The sequence below is a fragment of the Myxocyprinus asiaticus genome, chromosome 50 (genome assembly GCF_019703515.2).
Source record: "Myxocyprinus asiaticus isolate MX2 ecotype Aquarium Trade chromosome 50, UBuf_Myxa_2, whole genome shotgun sequence".
Lineage (NCBI taxonomy): Eukaryota > Metazoa > Chordata > Actinopteri > Cypriniformes > Catostomidae > Myxocyprinus > Myxocyprinus asiaticus.
The window spans coordinates 25297035-25319072 of record NC_059393.1 but is presented as its reverse complement, the minus strand read 5'-3'; the positions used below and the strand labels follow the sequence as shown (position 1 = coordinate 25319072).

The following is a 22038-nucleotide window of genomic DNA, read 5'->3' as shown; positions in this document are numbered from 1 at the left end:
CAGCAACGGGCCAGCCCAAATTACCCAGTGGCCCACTGGGAAAACGCCCGGTGCTACCGACAGCCATTCCGCCACTAGCCATTGTAGAAATTCACTTTTCACAGTCAGTAATGAGCAATGGATTTCCAATCCATAAGTGAAAGTGTCCAATAACAGAGTGGTTAGTGAGATTAAGCAAGTCGTTTTCTGGACTGGTCATGTGACCATAACATGGCAGCCCTCCTGATGGGACCCTCTCCATGTAGAATAAAACAACTTTTATAAGGGTACTGATATGACTGTCTTTATGTGAATAGTCATTATTTTATGCACATGTTTCGAAATTATTATTTATAGCTTTAGAAGTAGAACTATTTTAATGATGAAAAATGACTTGAGTGCACCTTTAAAATGTTTGGCGCTAGTCCTGTCTCCCCTGTAATGTTCAGTAGGTGGCGTTAATGCTTACAAGGAGAGAGTGGCCATGAAACCACCAGAAGAAGAGTGATGTTTTAGTCTATTGACAAGTGCTTTCATGTTGTTCTCGTTTAATATCATTATTATAAACTGGTTTGTTCGGAGCGCATATAGTTTGAACTGCACTTTTATGATTGCGTCAATTTCAACTGCTTCATCATCATACCGGAGCTATTTTAGATGGGACTATAAATGAGAGATAAAGACACTGACCGACCCTCTTCAAAATCCAGTAAGTGTCAGACAAAAATATGTCCTCTCTGTGTTTCTCTCTTTATCTCACTGCACACACGATCTTACATCACCAGCAGAAAGCGAATAAAAGAAACCGAATAAGACCAAGCGGGTCGATTCGCGAACGAACTGTTCTTATGAACCGATTCTTTCATTTGGTTCCACCGAACAGGTTCGTGAATCGTTTGTAAATTACTCCATAATAAGGATGTCCGATTCTCTAATGGCTCACTCTTTTGAACCGATTCTTCACTGAGCCCCCAATAGATTGATAAACGTAACAAAAATAATGGGGAAAATGCACTATGTGACAATTATAAAAAGCAATTATAAGGGGAAAACGCTGCCCAGATAGCAAACATATGTCTCTGAGATGTCTGTTTTAGATCTTTTCATCTGGAAAGCATCACATCCTAAATAACATCTGCTAAACATCTTAAAAAGATCAGATTTGCAAACAGTTTTAATCATAAACGTCTCAAAGACATCTGCTGAACATCTTATTGACATCTGAGAGGAAACGTCTTTTAGACATATTGCAGATCAGCAAACAACCTAAAAAATACGTCTTCCAGATGTAATCACACACATCAAATAGACGTCTAGGTGATGAATGTGTGCTCTCAGGGTGTGAAACTGCCCAGATGTGGTAACACGTACATCTCCGAGATGTCTGTTTTAGATCCTTTCATCTGAAAAGCATCACAATCTAATTAACATCTGCTAAACATCTTATAAAGATCAGCTTTACAAACATGTTGAAACATATACGAGAAGCATTTACATGTTTCCATTGATCATGGTACGGGCTGTACTTGCTAGTTTCCCCCTGGAAACTACGCCCCTGCCTACCCCAAAAACTATGCAAATATGGTGTTGGTTGCACATCCTAATAGGTAGAATATATTTCCAGGACACTGGCATATTTTGAACTCTTGAGATATCTGTATAATGCCCATCAAGGCAGTATTATGAATTGAATCAAATTACGATTGAAATTGCAATATGGCCTTGTATTAGGGATGGGGAGTCAACTCCAAAAGAGTCGATTCCTTGACTCTGACAAGCCATAGAATTGGAGTCGACTCTAGATAGGAATAGACTCTTTTGTCCTATCGACTGCATATCTTTTCGAACAGGACGTTGTGATTGGCTCAAATCAGTGAATTGGCTTTCTTAAGAACCAATTGCCTACCTTACACATGTATGTGGGACACTCATTCATCAAGTACTTTTTTGAGTGCGAGATAATGCATGTGCATCCTAAAGAGAGGGAGGGTGCGTGACAGACTTCAAAAGACAAAACTTTACTTTACTAGCATTACATCAATGCATGGGGCAGTGGTTGGGAAGTAAATGGATGCTGGTTTTATCAGTGTGTATGTGTCATTTTTGCTCTCCACAATATACTACTGACGATTTGTTCTTCGATTCATAACTTTCGTTCCCCACTCCCATTGCTCAGTTTGTCTAGTTTCTATTTGAAAATGATTCAATTCAATTTTCGGCCCAACCTGTATCTCATTTTCCCCGTTTAAACGTGTTTATTGGTAGAAAAAAGGGATTGACTTTTCAAAAGGCTTTTCAAGGTAAAAAAGTGAAATGTCTCTAAACTGGATTAATTTGGACAGTTATGCTAGTGCGCTGTTATATTTTACGTCTTCATAATTTATGTAGTTTATGTTTTTGGGAATCACATTTTTAAATACAAATAGTACATTGATTGTGTGATAATGACTGTAAATTGTCAGGTCCATCGGCAGAACATGCTATTGAATAAGGAACACTTTATGATCTGAGAGCAAGCGATATTTTAAAAGCAATAAACACAATGCGAATTAAACCCCCTGCTGTTCAATATTTTGTGGTCAAGGAAAAAAAAACGCAGACATTAAAACGAGTTTTAGGGAGTTGGAATAAAATCCAGTAGGTAATTCTTCACATGTTCAAGGGATATACAGGTGCATCTCAATAAATTAGAATGTCGTGGAAAAGTTCATTTATTTCAGTAATTCAACTCAAATTGTGAAACTCGTGTATTAAATAAATTCAGTGCACACAGACTGAAGTAGTTTAAGTCTTTGGTTCTTTTAATTGTGATGATTTTGGCTCACATTTAACAAAAACCCACCAATTCACTATCTCAAAAAATTAGAATATGGTGACATGCCAATCAGCTAATCAACTCAAAACACCTGCAAAGGTTTCCTGAGCCTTCAAAATGGTCTATCAGTTTGGTTCACTAGGCTACACAATCATGGGGAAGACTGCTGATCTGACAGTTGTCCAGAAGACAATCATTGACACCCTTCACAAGGAGGGTAAGCCACAAACATTCATTGCCAAAGAAACTGGCTGTTCACAGAGTGCTGTATCCAAGCATGTTAACAGAAAGTTGAGTGGAAGGAAAAAGTGTGGAAGAAAAAGATGCACAACCAACCGAGAGAACCGCAGCCTTATGAGTATTGTCAAGCAAAATCGATTCAAGAATTTGGGTGAACTTCACAAGGAATGGACTGAGGCTGGGGTCAAGGCATCAAGAGCCACCACACACAGACGTGTCAAGGAATTTGGCTACAGTTGTCTTATTCCTCTTGTTAAGCCACTCCTGAACCACAGACAACGTCAGAGGCGTCTTACCTGGGCTAAGGAGAAGAAGAACTGGACTGTTGCCCAGTGGTCCTAAGTCCTCTTTTCAGATGAGAGCAAGTTTTGTATTTCATTTGGAAACCAAGGTCCTAGAGTCTGGAGGAAGGGTGGAGAAGCTCATAGCCCAAGTTGCTTGAAGTCCAGTGTTAAGTTTCCACAGTCTGTGATGATTTGGGTTGCAATGACATCTGCTGGTGTTGGTCCATTGTGTTTTTTGAAAACCAAAGTCACTGCACCCGTTTACCAAGAAATTTTGGAGCACTTCATGCTTCCTTCTGCTGAAAGATGCTGATTTCATTTTCCAGCAGGATTTGGCACCTGCCCACACTGCCAAAAGCACCAAAAGTTGGTTAAATGACCATGGTGTTGGTGTGCTTGACTGGCCAGCAAACTCACCAGACCTGAACCCCATAGAGAATCTATGGGGTATTGTCAAGAGGAAAATGAGAAACAAGAGACCAAAAAATGCAGATGAGCTGAAGGCCACTGTCAAAGAAACCTGGGCTTCTATACCACCTCAGCAGTGCCACAAACTGATCACCTCCATGCCACGCCGAATTGAGGCAGTTATTAAAGCAAAAGGAGCCCCTACCAAGTATTGAGTACATATACAGTAAATGAACATACTTTCCAGAAGGCCAACAATTCACTAAAAATGTTTTTTTTATTGGTCTTATGATGTATTCTAATTTGTTGAGATAGTGAATTGGTGGGTTTTTGTTAAATGTGAGCCAAAATCATCACAATTAAAAGAACCAAAGACTTAAACTACCTCAGTCTGTGTGCATTGAATTTATTTAATACATGAGTTTCACAATTTGAGTTGAATTACTGAAATAAATAAACTTTTCCATGACATTCTAATTTATTGAGATGCACCTGTATCTTGTAAATACATTTTCTAGAGTCATCTCAGTGTAAGTTAGCTTGAGTTTATTATAACGGTTGCTGTGTTTTACTCCATGAATTGCACTACTTTTATTTGAAATTTGTTATACATGTATAATTATATATATATAAACACATATATACAAATGTGTTTCTGTGTTTTCTGTTCACACAACCAATGTTCTCACACAAAAGGGAAAGCGCTTGTTGCAAGAGATGCACACACACATTCACATGCTGCTCATTCCCCGCCAGAGCTTACACAAATATATTTCTGTGTGTGGTGTTCACATAAGAATGTTCTCACAAAGAGAAAGCATTCGCTGTATGAGAAGAAAATACAAATCATGCGCTGTTCACTTCCCGCCTGCCGGGATGTTAAACATGTTGTTTACGTGTGATGTGTTAATTAAAGTATGATTCTTACAAAAAAAAGAGAAAAGCGCTCATTCTCATTTCTCTCCCTCTCCCTGCGGGAGTTCGTTGGGACTGGGATATTACACAGAATGTTGCTTCTGAGTGTTGTGTTAAAATAAAGGATGTTCTCAAAAGAGAAAAGCACTTATTACACTGCACGAGGCACTCGAAGAAGCCCTTCACACTTATTTTACCGATGCACCCGTTATCTCGATTATGGCGTTTGGTCATCTATGGTCTATGTTGCACGCAGGAACTCACAATCTCCTCGCAGATAACTTGATAGAGATTGTTCCGAACTGCGGTGTACACAAAGGTTGTACAGCCGATGTCTTCCATTTCAGGGTAAGATGGCGGGCTTCAGCCCATATTAGATCAGAGACGCTTGAATCGCACACTCGCAAGTGGCCATTGAAAACAGTATCTCAAAAACAGATCTTACCACACATCTGCCCTTGAGCTGATTTGCGTCAATAAATCTAAAGGATGCAAGCGTACTTTCATGGCCGAGTTGCGCCCTCGTCTCAGGCTGTTTTGAGATTCGCATTTGAGGGAACAGCTTATTAATTCAGAGTCCTTTCCTTGGCTCTCCACACTCTCGAAGTGTATCGATGCAGCGCTCGCTCTGTTGAAGCTGAGCGGTGTGCACATTCTATGATGGGCTGTTATTTGCCCGATCAGAGGCTCTGTTGGGCGAACACAGGAATTTACTACTCTGAGGCCTAGGCTGTACAAATGGCAATGTCAAACTGGGTGAAGAGCATCCACGATTGCATTGTTAGGTCTTTTGCATGAGATCTCCAATGCTGGCAGCAAGCCTGGCACCAGGGCGCATGTGCATTGGCATAACTCGCTGCTGTCTGGCTGCTCTAGCACCTTGGACAGCTCCAAACTTTTAACAGCATCATGCTGGGTCAGGTCTTCCGGCAAAAGGTGGTAATCATAGATGTGTTCAGCGCAGGCTAATGTGCACTGTGCAGCGGGCGCCTAGCTCTTCAGTCGTCTGGAAATACTAGCTGTCTCTTAGCCTTGAAGGCTTTGCATTCCGAGGTAGCGAATCACCACGTTCTGATTCGATCAGACGAATGACAGTGGTAGCTCACAGAAATGCCACGCCCCGCTGGGGTGAATGTCATTCTGCAAGCTACAGCACTGTCCGCGATGCGCCTCTATGCGGTATGTGGCATGTGTTTACATATTGGTGCTCTTCACGTGGTGAAGACTCAGTGAACTGCTCCATAGCTGAGATCCTTGCGTTCCTCCAAGAGCAGCTGAATGCGGCTCTCACTTCATCGACGCTTAGGTAGCAACTATGTCGGCATACCACTCCCCGGAGACTGGCTTCTCCATGGGCAGACATGTTCTATTTTTCAGTTCCTTAAGGGAGTGAGGCCCCTAAACCCCCTCGCCCTGCTACAGTCCCAACTTGGGATTTAAACTTGGTGCTGAAGGTACTCACAAGCCCCCCGTTTGAACAATAGGAATTTGTTGAGTTGTGTGTGCTTTCCCTAAGACCGCACTCCTGGCCTCAGTTAAATGGGTGGGTGATATGCAGGCACTGTCGGTTGACAGCTCATGCCTGGTATTTGGGCTGGGTCTTTCAAAAGCCGCTGTCAATCCAGAAAGGATATGTGCCTAAGGTTCTATCCATGCCCTTCAGGGCTCAAGTGGTCCACCTACAAGCCTTCTTTCCCCCACCATTTAATTTGGATGAGGAGCAGTCGATGCATTTGTTTGTTTTGCCAGTCTAGACTGTCAGATCAGCTCTTTGTTTGTTATGGAAGAGGCACAAAAGGCATGTCCATTTCCAAGCAAAGGCTCTCTCACCGGATCGTTGATGCGATCGCCCTAGCTTATGAATCACATGGCCTGAGATGCCCTATTGGCGTAAAAGCGCATTCAACTAGAGGCATGGCCCCTTCATGGGCATGGACAAACGGTGTATAACTACAGGATATATGCTTTGCAGCAGGATGGTCTTCGCAGAACACCTTTGCAAGGTTTTATAACCTAGATGTGGCTTCCATCGCTTTGCGAGTCCTCTCTGTTTAGAGAGCTTACTATTCCAACACCCAGCGGGTGAGCCCAAGCTCCTTATTACAGGCAGGCTACCGGTTATAATTTTAATACAACTACCTGTGTCAGTTGCTATCCAATTTACTCCTACTAGAAGTCACAAGCACTTCCAATAAGAATAAAACCTCCCTCCCTACCTATAGTTATGAAGGGGTTAATTATACTGTGTGTATTATATGACTCCTAGATCCTCAGATTTTTTTTCCTCCACTTTTCTCCCCTCATCCTCATTTTGGCATAGTGTCTTGCCTCAATCCGGGTGGTGGAGGACGAATCTCAATCTCAAAACGTAGCGCGTGTGGAGGCCCACGCTATTCTCCACAGCATCCATGCACAACTCACCACGAGCCCCACCGAGAGCGAGAACCACATATTATAGCGACCACGAGGAGGTTACCCCATGTGACTCTACCCTCCCTAGCAACCAGGCCAATTTGGTTGCTTGGGAGACCTGGCTGGAGTCACTCAGCACGCCCTGGATTCAAACTCGCGACTCCAGGTGTGGTAGTCAGTGGCAGTACTCATTGAGCTACCCAGGCCCCTATTGATCCTCAGATTAAGATTAACTTCCCGGCTGGTTTTCACCATGTGGGGTTATTCATTTTCATACACACTTAAAGAAATATTATAATAAGTCACTGCGCAATGGGCCTGTGACCTCATATACATATTCTTCTAAGTGTTTATACCCTGGTGCATCTACAGTATGGCGTTATGTAGTATGGTGTGATTGGACTCCCCAAAAGTGATTCATCGCAATTGATAAGGAACGTCTCCAGTTACACATGTAACCTTGGTTTCCTGAGATGAAGGGAACGAGACATTGTGAAACCTGGCCCCACTACTACTTCAGAATTTCGAGGTTTGAGCGATTCGTTCTTGTCCTTCAGTCAGAAAACTTCTAAAGAAATGGTGATTGAGAGCGCGCTTACATAGGGCAAATGCACGCCTAAAAGGGCGGGGATGAAACACCATTGCTAATCATGCGATTGGCGTTATGATACAAGGGCTTCAACTAGGTCGTTGGTGAAGGAATTGCCCAAAAGTGTTTCACCGCAATGTCTCGTTCCCCTCATCTCAGGGAACCGAGGTTACATGTGTAACTGGAGACGTTTTTCATAATACAATTCAAATTGCAAAGCTTGTCAAAATGATCCCTTCCTAAATATTGGCTATAGATGCAGAAAGCATGAAATACGTCACAGATCAAAGTAATAGTCAGCGATCATGGATTGTCATGGTAAAAGAATGAACGGTGGCTGTTTTTGTGATTCTCCCGATATCCATATGATTTGATTTGAAGCACCCGTAACCATCACGACAGTAACGCATTATTATATGAGTTTAAAGTAAAGAAGGGAGACCATTTGTTCTTCATACTTCTCATCAACATAAGTTTACATTGTACAGAAAGTATCAACATATTTGAATGAATATTGTTGTGAGTGACAAAAACCTAACCTATAAAACATTACGGACGTGACACAGCACTAAAACGTGATAACATCAATGTGCTAACAGCTGTTTATTATTCTAGAAAACAGTCTCTCTCTTTTTTTTATAGAAATGGTGCACACCTCGTGAGGTGGATAAACAACTCAAATTTGTACATTCCATTATAGCATTATAATACAGTAAAATATAGACCTAAAAGAACAATTTAAAGGGGTTTTGCTTAAAAATGTACTTGACATTTCAGTGGAATTGCCCTATTATTTATTTTCATTGCACATTTGTCTCTATGATTTTATCTGTTCATTCTAGACCTGATGGACGTGAAAGTGAAAAGTGAAGAACTGAGTGATGTGGAGGAGAAACATCATGATTTCATCACTGGAGAAACATCTTTAAGTTGCTCACAGACTGAATATTTCATACAAAACAGAACTCAACAAACAAAAGCCATAAATACTTTCACCTGCCCTCATTGTGGAAAGACTTTCACACATAAAGAAACCCTTGAGAGCCACATGAGAGTTCACACTGGAGAGAAAGCACATGCATGTGATCAGTGTGGAAAGACTTTCAGACATAAAAAAAGCATTAAGAGGCACATAAGAATTCATTCTGACAAGAATCCTTTTACATGCCAGCAGTGTGGAAAGAGTTTCACACAAAAAGAAACCCTTCAGAGACACTTAAGAGTTCACACTGGAGAGAAACCGTTCAAATGTGATCAGTGTGAAAAGAGTTTCACACAAAAAGAAACCCTTCAGAAACACATGAAAGTTCACACTGGAGAGAAACCGCACGCATGTGATCAGTGTGGAAAAAGTTTCAGACAAAAAACAAACCTTAAGAGGCACATGAGAGTTCATACTGGAGAGAAGCCGCACATATGTGATCAGTGTGGAAAGAGTTTCGCATCTAAAAAAGGCCTTCAGAACCACATGAGTGTTCATACTGGAGAGAAGCTGCACACATGTGATCAGTGTGGAAAGAGTTTCGCGTGTAAAAGAAACCTTAAGGATCACATGAGAATTCACACTGGAGAGAAGCCGTACACATGTGATCAGTGTGAAAAGAGTTTCAGACACAAAGAAAACCTTAAGTTTCACATGAGAGTTCACACTGGAGAGAAACCGTACACATGTGATCAGTGTGGAAAGAGTTTCATACGAAAAGAAACCTTGAAGAGCCACATGAGAATCCACACCGGAGAGAAGCCGTACACGTGTGATCAGTGTGGAAAGAGTTTCAACCAAAAAGAAACCTTGAAAAGCCACATGAGAGTTCACACTGGAGAGAAACCTCTCGTATGCTATCAGTGTGGTAAGAGTTTCAACCAAAAAGAAACCTTGAAGATCCACATTAGAGTTCACACTGGAGAGAAACCTTTCACATGCGTTCAGTGTGGAAAGAGTTTCTCGTGTAAAAAAGGCATTTGGAGGCACATGAGAGTTCACACTGGAGAGAAGCCGCACACATGTGATCAGTGTGGAAAGAGTTTCACACATAAAGAATCCCTTAAGATCCACAGTAGAGTTCACACCGGAGAGAAACCTTTCACATGTGTTCAGTGTGGAAAGAGTTTTGCATATAAAAAAGGCCTTTGCAGGCACATGAGTGTTCACACTAGAGACAAACCTTTCACATGTGATCAGTGTGGAATGAGTTTCACACATAAAGTAGTACTCGAGAATCACATGAGAATCCATACTGGAGAGAAGCCACACATGTGATCAGTGTGGAAAGAGTTTCAAAAGGTCACAAATTCTCCACGGTCATCTGCTCTCTCACACTGGAGAAAGATCATTTAACTGTGATCAGTGCGGTAAAACTTATTGTGGAATCAGCTCTGAAAAGACACCTGAAAGTTCATAAAAAGTAGAAGCATCTTTTCTGTTCTATTTGTGGAAAGGGTTTTTCACATCTGGTGGATGTAAAAGCACACCAGAAGACTGTGAGAAGACATTGCTACAGGTGGCGATTTGAAAAAGCACCAGAGAATTCACACTGGAGAAAAACCTTACACGTGATCGCACTGTCACAAGAGATTCACTCAGTCATCTCACCTAAAACCACATGAAAGAATCCACACTGGAGAGAAGCCATAACACTGCACTACATGTGGGAAGAGTTTCACTTGATAAAAAATTAATGAAACATCTGAAAACAAGTCTCAGTGAGCAAAAATCATCTTGAGGTCTAATGCTATCAATATAACAGGGTTACTTTCAACAATGGAGCTTCTCCAAAAAGTGCTACATCATCTAATGGTACTTTGCTAAACTTTCATATACTGAAGTTCTTGTTGTTAGTGTGTTGCTCTGAAATGCCACGTTTTGTAGAGATAACTGAATTTTATGAATCGTAGTTGTTGAAAGACAAATTTGCTATGAGATAATTAATACTTTCACATGCTAGTATTTGTACTTTGTAATGAATTCACAAAAATCTGTCAAGCTGCAATATGTGCTAGTTCTTGCTTGGACAAAAATTAATGTTGATTATTATTTTTTTATGAGTGCAAGAATGTCTCCTCGTCTGCAAGAAAATTACAATCAAGTTAATCCTAAATAAAAATGGTTACGTCTTGTATTTAATTCCCACTACTTAGTAGGTCCTCATGGTGGTGCGGTTACTCACCTCAATCCGGGTGGTGGAGGACAAGTCTCAGTTGCCTCCGCTTCTGAGACCGTCAATCCGCGCATCTTATCACGTGACTTGTTGTGTATGACACCGCGGAGACTCACAGCATGTGGAGGCTCATGCTACTCTCCACGATCCACACACAACTTACCACACGCCCCATTGAGAGCGAGAACCACTAATCACAACCACGAGGAGGTTACCCCAAATGAGGATGTGACTCTTCCCTCCCTAGCAACCGGGTCAATTTGGTTGCTTAGGCTGGAGTCACTCAGCACACCCTGGATTCAAACTCGCGACTCCAGGGGTGGTAGTCAACGTCGATACTCTCTGAGCTACCCAGGGCCCTTTAAGAAACACTTCAAATTTATTTCTCATCTTGACTAATAAGGCATGTTTGCCAGTTTCCATATTTACACTGAATGAACTTACATGAACTTATCCGCTTAAAAATATCAAATTAGTTTTAACAAGAACAATGTTACACAAGCTTTAACACTGGCTTGGGAAGTCATTCCTAGTAGGACAACAGGTGCTAATAAAGTCATTAATTTCATTAGAATAATATCCAGGTTTCTCCATGTTTTAAAGAACTGGCGCAGTCACATTCGCTTTTCACCACGCAAGAAAGTGGCAACGTTGTTACATTTTATCAACACGAATTAAAAAATACGAACTCACCTCCTCGCCGTCTTTGTGTAACTCAACAGAAGTGTATCTACTCCAGCTCACTCAAAAAGGCGGCAACTTCTCTGTATTTCCAGCTCGGTAACACCCCGCCTCCCCCTTCCTCTTTTTCAACTTATAACTTACAGACATGAGTTAAATGAACATTGAAAAACCCAGACAAAACTCAAAAGTAGTCAAGACAGTGGATTACTTTAATTTTTTGAAAACCTATGAACTTGAGTTCAATATCCAAAACGTATTAAACATAAGAAATACGTTTACATAATGTGGCTATCACATTTTTTGACATCACAGTGAGACACAGAATATAAAACAAGGTAAGAGTATAAACAGACATGCAAATAATAGGACATATAACATAGAATGGCGTAAGCACATGTGCAAGTGGTAATGTATGTGCAAGGTAGGGGTATGTACAGTTAATTAAATGAGTGACATGATTTACATATGTACATGAGATATTTATTGACATTAGTGCGCTGTGGGGGAGTCCTGAAGGCAGTTTAATTGTTCATATGGAAAATGGCCTGAGAGTAAAAACACTGACGGTCATTACCCACAGTAATCAGTACTCATTAAGCAGAATGAGGTGTGCTTGTGTTGGAGTTCAACAGACACTGGAATTGCTGCCATACAAGTAGAGATGCTGATTTAAGAACATTTTGGAATGGTCTCTTAATCTATAATTATAAATGTATTTATATTTCACCAAGAATTAAATCAAATGTGATACTACCCCCTGTAATTCATTTAATGTTAGTAGGTGGCGGTAATGCTCACAAAAAGTGAGCGACTATTAAACCGGAAGAAGAAGAAGAAGAAGAAGAAGAGTGATGTTTCAGGCTGGTGATGTGTTTTCTTAGTTGCCTTCTGATGCTGTATATGGAGGTGGAAGAAATTAAGCTTTTCAAACTGTTCTGGTGTCAGTTTCCACTGATTCAAAAACTCTCTTGATTAAGCCACTAACTGGCTTAAAAGTATCATTTATTCATTTTTGACACATTTATTCAGAGCGCATGTAGTTTGAACTGCACTTTGTGGACGCGTGAATTTCACTCTTGAATGGGACTATAAATGAGAGATAGACACTGACCGACCCTCTTCAAAATCCACTTAGTGTAAGACAAAAATATATGTCCTCTCTCTGTTTCTAATCTAATGGCACACACTATCGTTATAGCACAAAGCAAATAAAGAAACTAGAATAAAGCTGGAATAAAGACAAAGCAGGCCGATTCTTGTAATGATGTCCGATTCGCCAATGGATTCTTTTTTTTTTTTTAAGGTTCAAACGAACCGACTCACGAGTCGTTTGACCACTCTGGAACGGATGAGCTTATTAACGATGCTGAAGAACAAAGAAAGCAGCTAACACGATTTGTAATTATAGTTAGAAAGCATTGGAAATAACAAAAGGGCTTTGAAATAGTCAAACCCAGCAAATGATATAGGGATAGAGAATTGACATGCAATATGCCAATATGAAAATGCAGCAAAACTCTCATAACTTTGTCCAGCAGTTGTGCATGCTATTCAAATTTGGATGTTAATCATAAACCCTTGCAGATAGAGTCCAGGCATCAGAAAGCTTCAGTTTAGACAAGTTCCCCCACCATATTTATGGCCTTGAATAGTAACTACACAACAACAGGCTGTTTTAACATTGACCGCTTCAGTCAAAGTGAGTGAGCGCGACCTCTTGCGGCCGTGTGAGGGATATACGCCGAGCAGCACAGCAACGTTTTGCAAATTACAAATCAAATAGCAAAGCCTGTCAAAATGACCCCTTCCCAAATGTTAGCTATAGATGCAGAAATCTTGAAATACATCACAGATCAAAGCAAGAGTCTGAGATCTATCTGAATTATCTTGGTAAAAGAACAAGCGCTGCTATGACATGGTAAGTGTGTATATTTCTCAGATAATTCCTTGTCTTGCTGGAAATTTTTTATTGTTCACATAAGTGAAAATAAAGAGACATTTGACCACTCGTTTGTAACCATGAAATACGTCTTTTTAAAAAATGTTGTTTTATTAGTGGTGCGCCCTTATAAAAGGTGGATAAACAATGCAGTTTCATAAAAAGTCCATAATAGCACTATAGTACAGTACAATATAGACCTAAATAAACAGTTTAAAAATGGTTCTGTTCCTTTGATTTAAACTTGAATTTTCTATGGTATGGTTGACATTTTCTGTAGGACTGCCCTGTTCACTGTTACTTATTTTCATTGCATTTCATTTATTACGTCTCTTTAAATTTTGCCGATTTCGATATGTTCATTCTGGACCTGATGGAAGTGATGGGGAAAAGTGAAGAACTGAGTGAAGTGGAGGAGAAACATCTGTGTGTTGCTTACAGACTGAACTGACTTTCTTGCAAAACAGCACTCAACAAACAGAAGCCACAAGTTCTTTCATCTGCCCTCATTGTGGAAAGACTTAAACGTAAGCAAAGCCTAACAGGCACGTAAGAGTTCACTTTGAAGAGAACTTTCAGAGGTACATGACAACCCACACTGGAGAGAAACCACACATGTGCTATCGGTGTGGGAAGACTTTCACACGTATCGAAAACCTTAAGAGGCACCTGGCGAACCACGGTGGGGAGAAGGTGCATACGTGCCATCAGTGTGGAAAGACTTTCACACGTTTTGAAAACCTAAAGAAACACTTGACGATCCACAATGGAGAGAGGCCACACACGTCATCAATGTGGAAAGAGTTTTATACATGCAAGCAGTCTTAATGGACGCTCTCACTCTGGAGTTAAGCCATTTAATTGTGATCAATGTGATAAGAATTTTATTTCAGCATCAGCGCTAAAGAGACACTTGAGAGTTCACACAAATGAGAAGCCTCACTTGTAGAGTTTTGCACGGGTGGACTGTTTAAAAAAGCATGAGGAAGTACATTCTGGTGTGAAAGCTCATGTGTGCTTTGAGTGTGGGAAGGCTTTTATTACTCTCTGTCAGTTGAAAGAGCACCAGAGAATTCACACTGGAGAAAAACCGTACAAGTGTTCACTCTGTGACAGGAGATTCACTCAGTCGTCTCACATGAAAGCACATGAGAAAACCAACTCTGGAGAGAAACCGTACCACTGCCGTCCATGTAGCAGGAGTTTCACCCTCTCATGTCAACTACTGAGTCATATGAAAAGTGTTGCCCACAGTTGTCGCAGTGAGCAACGTTCATCGTTTAGTCTGTTGGTGTGCATGAAAACATGTTTATGGAAATCATGTCAATTCATTTGCAAATATCAAGCTGGGATGTGTGCTAGTTCTTGCTTGAATAGGGAGGATTAATTCATTATCATTTATTTATGTGTTTATTTGTCTTATAACCAAGGACACTGAACTGTATGGTATAGTGTGCTAATAGCATGACATTAAAAGGGCACAGAATCTTATATTGAGTTATTTACAGTAATTGGTTTTGTTGTTGATAGTACACATTTTTAATTTAATAATCCTAACACAAACCTTGAGATTGCTAACAACCCTAAATCTTACCTTAAGAAAAACCAGTCCACTTTTATTAAGTTAGACACTCAGTAGAAAGGGAAACACATTCAGGGTCAGAGAGAGTAATTATGCTTTGAGTACTTGTATATTTAGTGTTTGTAAACTGTTTTGCTGTTACTAGATTATTAGAATTGAGCAAACCACTTTGTAGTGATATCTTTAACTGAAAAACTTTTATTTTTCTTTCCCCATGATGAAATGTGCTGATTTATATGGGCATTTTTTACAAATAAAATGTTAATGTCTCGCAGGGAAAATTATTAATGGTTATTTTGTGACGAAGTGGGTCTGTGAACCAATAGTTTACATACCTTTGTCCATCCCTTATGAAAATTAACCATTGTTTTACTACAGTAACCATAATTTAACAATGCTATTCTTAGTAAAACCATAGTAATAATACATGAAAACCAAAACAACCGTAATGCAAATCATAATCATTCTGCCAAAAAAAATACAAATAATTATGTTTATGAAAATTGACCATGGTTTCACTGTAGTAAAACTGCAGTAACCATGCCATGTGCCACCAATTAATAATGATGGTATTAACCAAAACTAGCTAGATTTTTCTTTTGGTTTCATTTTTATTTTATGATTATAATTTGTATCATTTTTAGTTTCTTGTAATAATAATATGGTTTACCACAAATATCACGATTAAAACACTGCAGTAAAACCATGTGAAGTTTTGTGGTTGCGCGGGAACTATTTCAGAAAATAAATTCGCTCCCTGTCCTCTAAGGGGCATCGTCAGCATCCGTACTTGTCTTTCTGTTAGTGTACTCAACATGTAGCGGATATGTTAATATTCCAGAGATTATTATTTTGATTGCTTGTTTTACGTTATGAATGGTTTTTGTAGCCTTTTGATTATTTTAAATTTGCTAAAATGATCATTGTCGTCACTTCTCGATCAGTCTGCAAACGAGTCATCAGAGCAGTCGTGGTGCTCAGTCGATTAACGTTAAATGTTAACACAAAACTGTGGTATGTGTTACTGGACAGTTGATTCAATATATGTTGTCGTAAGCGACAGTTATTTTAAATGCATATAATACAAGTATAAGGCTTACTAAACATTGTCTGTGGATATAAATATGTTATCCGAGGTTATAAATATTGAATGTGGGATGACACTTCATCATCGTCAAGGTTTCCTTGATTTTTAAAGTAATAAGTAGGTTTAATTATGGTAATTTTATAGTCCAGTAATTAGAAAATCATGCTTCCCATTAGAGGTCGACCGATAGTGGATTTTGCCAATACCGATAACTAAGGTGGTGGGAAAGGCCGATAACCGATTAATCGGCCGATCGTTTTCTAAAATGTATAGAATGTCAAAAAATGTCCTTTTTCCTTACTATGACATGCACAGACAAAGAGTCATAAATAAATACAAAACTAGATGCAGTGTATTTTTCAACCAAAATCCCCCAAATAACCAGAAGACTCAGAGATTTGTGCATAACATGGGACTTTTAAGTATAAACAACCCCGAAACACACCAGGGACTCTTATTTTGAAATGATGAAAAAACTATCGGCAACTACTGCCATAGATTTTTGCCGGTAATGATAGTTCCAAAAAGCAACTATCGGCACCGATTAATCGGTAAAACCGATATATATCGGTCTACGTCTACTTCCCATTTTCCCTGTTTTTACCTCTGGGTCTGGGACAATGCTAAAACAGTCAAATCTGTACATAAAATTGAAAAAGTACCAAAAATAAATTATGAAGGCCTGGTCAAAAGTTTTCACATCAGTTTTGAGGTGCACTGAAAATGTAAAATATGAATGGCAATATACTTCAGATATATTTTAATCATAAGAATTTCTAGGGGTGCCAGTAATTGTGGCAAACATGCGTTGGAGAAAAATATTTTTTTAATTATGAGAATTGAAACCCTTTCAATTAGTTTACTTTAATTAAAGATTAGATTTTTGTGAATATTTTAAATGAAAAATTAAAAGGATAAACAATAAAGACATATTTTTCACAGCCTTCTTTGCTCATATTTACCAAGGGTGCCAATATTTTTGCCCACAACTGTATAAAAAAAAGTTGAAATCTGATCGTGTTAGTGAAAATCAACCCCTGGGACATGAAAGTGTCCAAAGTTGAAGAAACACTGTTATACACTCAGTAACTGATTTATTTTTGTTTTTTGCAGATCTGCTCCTGCCGCACAGTGATCACACTTCACACCTTCAGTGAAGATCTGCATCCAAACAAACAGGAACAACTGAAGTCTTCAAAGATAGAGTTGATGAAGAGGAGAGTGAGAACCTAAGTGATCCAGAAGCATGCAGAATGAGACATGAAGATCCTGAGGAACAAAGAGGTTGGTGTCCATTCTTGATTTTTCATTAATGATGCCGAGGAACATTAAGGTCTCAGAGCTTTAAGAAGTTCATGGGATCATAGGAGCCGTCCTACTCAAGTCATATGTTTATTTTGGGGGGGGAAAAGCTTTTTTTGTGCTATTGTTTATTAAACTGCAATTGGGTTCCAACTTTATCTCACCTTGCTCAATCTAAGGGCTGAAACATACTCTAGGCAAGTAGATAAGCACGGTCCGGTTGAACATGCTTAACGAGTGTTCTTGTGTTACTGTTTGGGGGGGGTGGGCATAGAGTTATGAGTCACCTTCAAACACCTGTGTCGTTAAACTATATGTGTTGTTTTCAGGTAGTAAGTTGCTATCAATATATTGACTTTAACTGACATGCGCAGCAATATTCTCTTCAAACTGTTGCTCCTTGACAGTAGTTGACTAGAAATAAAACTCACCTTAGAGGTGGATAGTTCACACTAATCTCGCCATAGTGCCCCTTGTGGCAGCGTTGAGAATGCAGTGCGTACTTGCGTTTTGGTATGAATTGCAGTCTGACACATTTCAGAACATCTACAAATATCCTAATACGGTGAGAAAGAATACAGTTAAAGCACATACCCAAGTTTGTCATTCATTTATTAATTCATAAGGAATGTTCTTGTTCTTGTGGTTGGCAAGTTTAAAAAAAACAAAACTGAGTGCAGCTTCCAGTTTCTGCCCATATATTGTAGCCTATTCAACAACTCATCATCAGTTATTAATTTTCATTATCAATAATAAATCCATTCATTGACCACGTTTATTGTAACACCACATTCTTCAACCAATGTCCATATTCTTGCTAAACCGTAAGTCCAAAAAGAGGTTTACATGCTTGTTTACAAGCAGTCCTGTCCTGCATAAACTACATGCGTGTTCTTTTTCTGCTATACTCTTGCCATTGATTACGCTACATTTTAATATTTTAGTCAAATCATTTGTTTTTATTTATGTGCTCAAAAACATAAGACAAGAGGCTGATGGATAAATTGAAGAAAAAAAATAAGATTTAGCAATGTTTTAAATTAATCTCTCCTTCTCCTCGCTCCAACATATGAGCTTGACATACAGTATAACCCCAATTGCAAAAAAGGTTGGGACAGTATGGAAAAAGTTAATAAAAACAAAAAGGAGTGATTTGTTAATTCTATTCACCCTGTGATATATTGAAAGCACTACAACAACACCTTATGTTTTACCTTGTCAATTTAATTTAATTTATTTGAATATAAACTCATTTAAAATCAGATGATTGCAACATGTTCCAAAAAAGATGGGACAGTCGAGTGTTTACCGCTGTGTAACATCACCATTTCTTCTAATAACACTTATAAAGTGTTTGGACTCTGAAGACATAAGTTTATGTTAAGCAAGCAGAATTTTCCCCCATTCGTCCATTATGCAGGTCTTCAGCTGCACAATTGTACGGGGAATATGTTGCTGCAATTTGCAATTTATAATGTGCCATACATTCTGATAACAGCTTGGACGGATCTTTTCCCCTTTGTCCTGGGGAACACGATGACTGTTTTTTCCAAAAACTATTTTAAATGTAGAATCGGACCACAAAACACAATTCCACTGTTCTACTTTCCACCTCAGATGAGACCAAGCCCAGAGAAGTTGACGGCACTTCTAGACAGTGTTGATGTATAGCTTCTGCTTTGCATAGTGAGGTTAACTTGCATCTGTGGGTGCAGCGGCGAATGGTGTTGACTGACAAAGGTTTACCGAAGTATTCCTGAGCCCATGTCATGATAAACATTACAGACACATGACAGTTTTTAATCCAGTGACGTCTGAGGGAGCAGAGATTACGTGCATTCAGAAGTGGCTTTTTATTTTGATTTGAACAGATTCCTTGAATCTTTTAACTATATTGTGCGCTGTATAGGTGAAATGCCCAAAATCCTTAAAATTGGTCTTTGGTGAACATCATTCTCAAAGCGCTGGATTATTTGCTGATGTATCTTTTGGCAAATTGGCAAGCCTCGACCCATCCTTGCACTTGAAGTACTTTTTTTGGAGGCTCCTTTTAATGCAATTGCCTCACCTGTTTAACATCTCCTGTTTCACATCGCCTTGTTATTACAACTCCTCTGATTGTTATTAGTCCTAAATGCCCATCTCAACTTAATGCCAGCGCTCACTGGCACACCAGGTGTTGATGCATACATTCAAACATTTTCATATTAGTTTCTGACTTTATAAATCCTGCTTGTTCTTCACTTTTGACGTGGATCAAATCCGCTGAATTTAGGATCAAATCTGAAAATGAGGCCCCAGTTTCTTTGTATTATTAAATCAGGGTTCATTTAAATTTCCTGTCTTTTTTGTTTCTCTCAAATTTATTTTTTGATGACTTCAAATGTTCATTTTAGGCCTGATGGAAGTGGAGAAAAGCGAAGAACTGAATGAAGTGGAGGAGAAATTTCATCATTCCATCACTGGAGGAAAACCTTTCACACCTGAAAGAGTAAACCTAAAGGAACACATGAGAATTCCCACTGGAGAGAAGACTTTCTCATGTGCTTAATGTGGAAGGGGTTTCACAAGTAAAAGAAACCTCATAGATCACAAAAGAGTTCACACTGGTGAGAAGCCATTCTTTTGTGATCAGTGTGGAAAAAGTTTCAGGTATAAAAATTGCCTTTACTTGCACAAAAGGATTCATATGGGAGTGAGGCCTTATGCCTGCCCTCTGTGTGAGAAGGCTTTCACACAATTAGCAGCCATTGACAGACACATTCGAGTTCACACTGGAGAGAAACCGTACACATGTACTCAATATGGAAAGAGATTCACACAGGCAAGCAGTCTTACATTACATGTGCGTAATCACTGGAGAAAGGTAATTTACCTGTGATCAGTACGGGAAAAGTTTTATTTTGCAAAGAGAACTAAAACAACATCTGAAAGTTCATGCAAAAGGGAAGCCGTATGTGTGTTCTGATTGTATAACGAGTTTTGCACGACTGGACAGTTTGAAAGCGCACCAGAAAATACACACTGGTGTGAAGAATCACATGTGCTTTGAGTGTGAAAAGACCTTTACCAGAGCCGGCCGATTGAAAGAGCAAAAGAGAATTCACACTGGAGAAAAACCTTTCAAGTGTTCACACTGTAACAAGAGATTTACTCAGTCGGGAACTCTGAAAGTACATGAGAGGATCCACATTGGAGAGAAGCCGTACCACTGCCCTCCATGTGGGAGGAGTTTCACCTAAGTAGGTTCACTGCTGGGTCATCTGAAAAAGCATCATCCAAAGTAGTCACAGTGAACAACTTTCATCTTCTGGACCTACAGTTTCAAGTAAACAGATGGAGTTTCTTCCAAAAGAGCTTTATCATGTTTAAAGTTTGTTCTTGTTCAAATTAAAATTAAGAGGTCACTGTATCAGTTCAGTGAACTAGCGTTTTGTTATGACAGTTTTGTGGGGTTAATTCAGTTTTGTTAATTGTAGTTGTTTCTGAAGAGATCAGAAACAGTTGATGTTGATGAAGAGGCTGAAACAGTCTTAAGAGTTGTTGACTGTAAAAACGTTCCAACAGTGTAGATGAAAATACATCTAGGTCATTTCTGTATGTCTGTACTGTGTAATTTGTTCTCAAAAATCTGTCAGCAGTAAGCTCTTGTTTTCTGGTAAAAATATCCAAACATCCTTTAAACACAAAAAGATGACTTTAGAAGCAGCACAACACACTAAGTCTTGTTTTCGGAGAAATCAAACAAAATTCGATGGAGTTTATGCATAAACAAAATTAAAAAACGATTTTCAAATTGGGTAAGAAAAATAAAAATGTTTTCCCTTTGAATCAAGATTGTTTTAATTTTTTTTTATACATTTATAAAATTGTATAATTGTATACATTTCATACATTTACTCAAGGAAATTTGTCATGTTTTCAGAATGTTTAGATGTTTTTTTTTTTACTGGAAGACTATACCAAAAAAAACGATTTCTTCTTTCCATGTAAAATGCAATTAATTTCAGTTAAAAGTACTTTTGCCAGTTCTGTTTAAAATGATGTACATATGAGTTTAAGGTTAACATAGATTGTTGTTGAACAACCCAGCTAGCACAAATACGTTGTCAAAAGTTGTGCAAAGGCTGCGACAGTGTTCTAATTCCACGTACTTATTACAGCGTATGTTGGTGGGTTTAAGGTACCCAAAATTTGAAAACCATAGAGTACGTACCCTTTCAACGTTTTACCTCATTACAACGTCCAACCTGGTAGATAGCATTGCAAATGTTTTTTCAAAGTACATTTTCAAATTAAAGCATTTACGTTTATTAATGTGAGATATATGCAAATATAAGCCTCCAATGTTGTCTTTTTATATTTCTTAATTTGCTGTTATTCAAATCACGAGTCACGTACAGCTAAATAAATGTATTAGGAGGTTTTACCTCAGAATCCCGCCAAATCTTGAGCGCACGCTGCGCCAGGGAATGGTTTTTGCGTGAGAAATGTACGTCTCGTGCGCTCATTCAAAAAGTCTCAAAAGTCTCAAATAGTAAAATACAACGTTCCACACACGTGACCTAATGGATATATTTCAGCTAAAAAAATAAAAATTCTTATTTAAATATACAGGTTGTCCTTTTAAAATCGAATAAGTTA

General features: G+C 39.0%; 1 pseudogene; it reads left to right on the top strand.

Moving 5' to 3' along the window:
• The first annotated feature begins 466 nt into the window (after positions 1–466).
• Positions 467–11946, top strand: LOC127439127 (gastrula zinc finger protein XlCGF57.1-like; annotated as a pseudogene).
• Positions 11947–22038: the final 10092 nt, after the last annotated feature.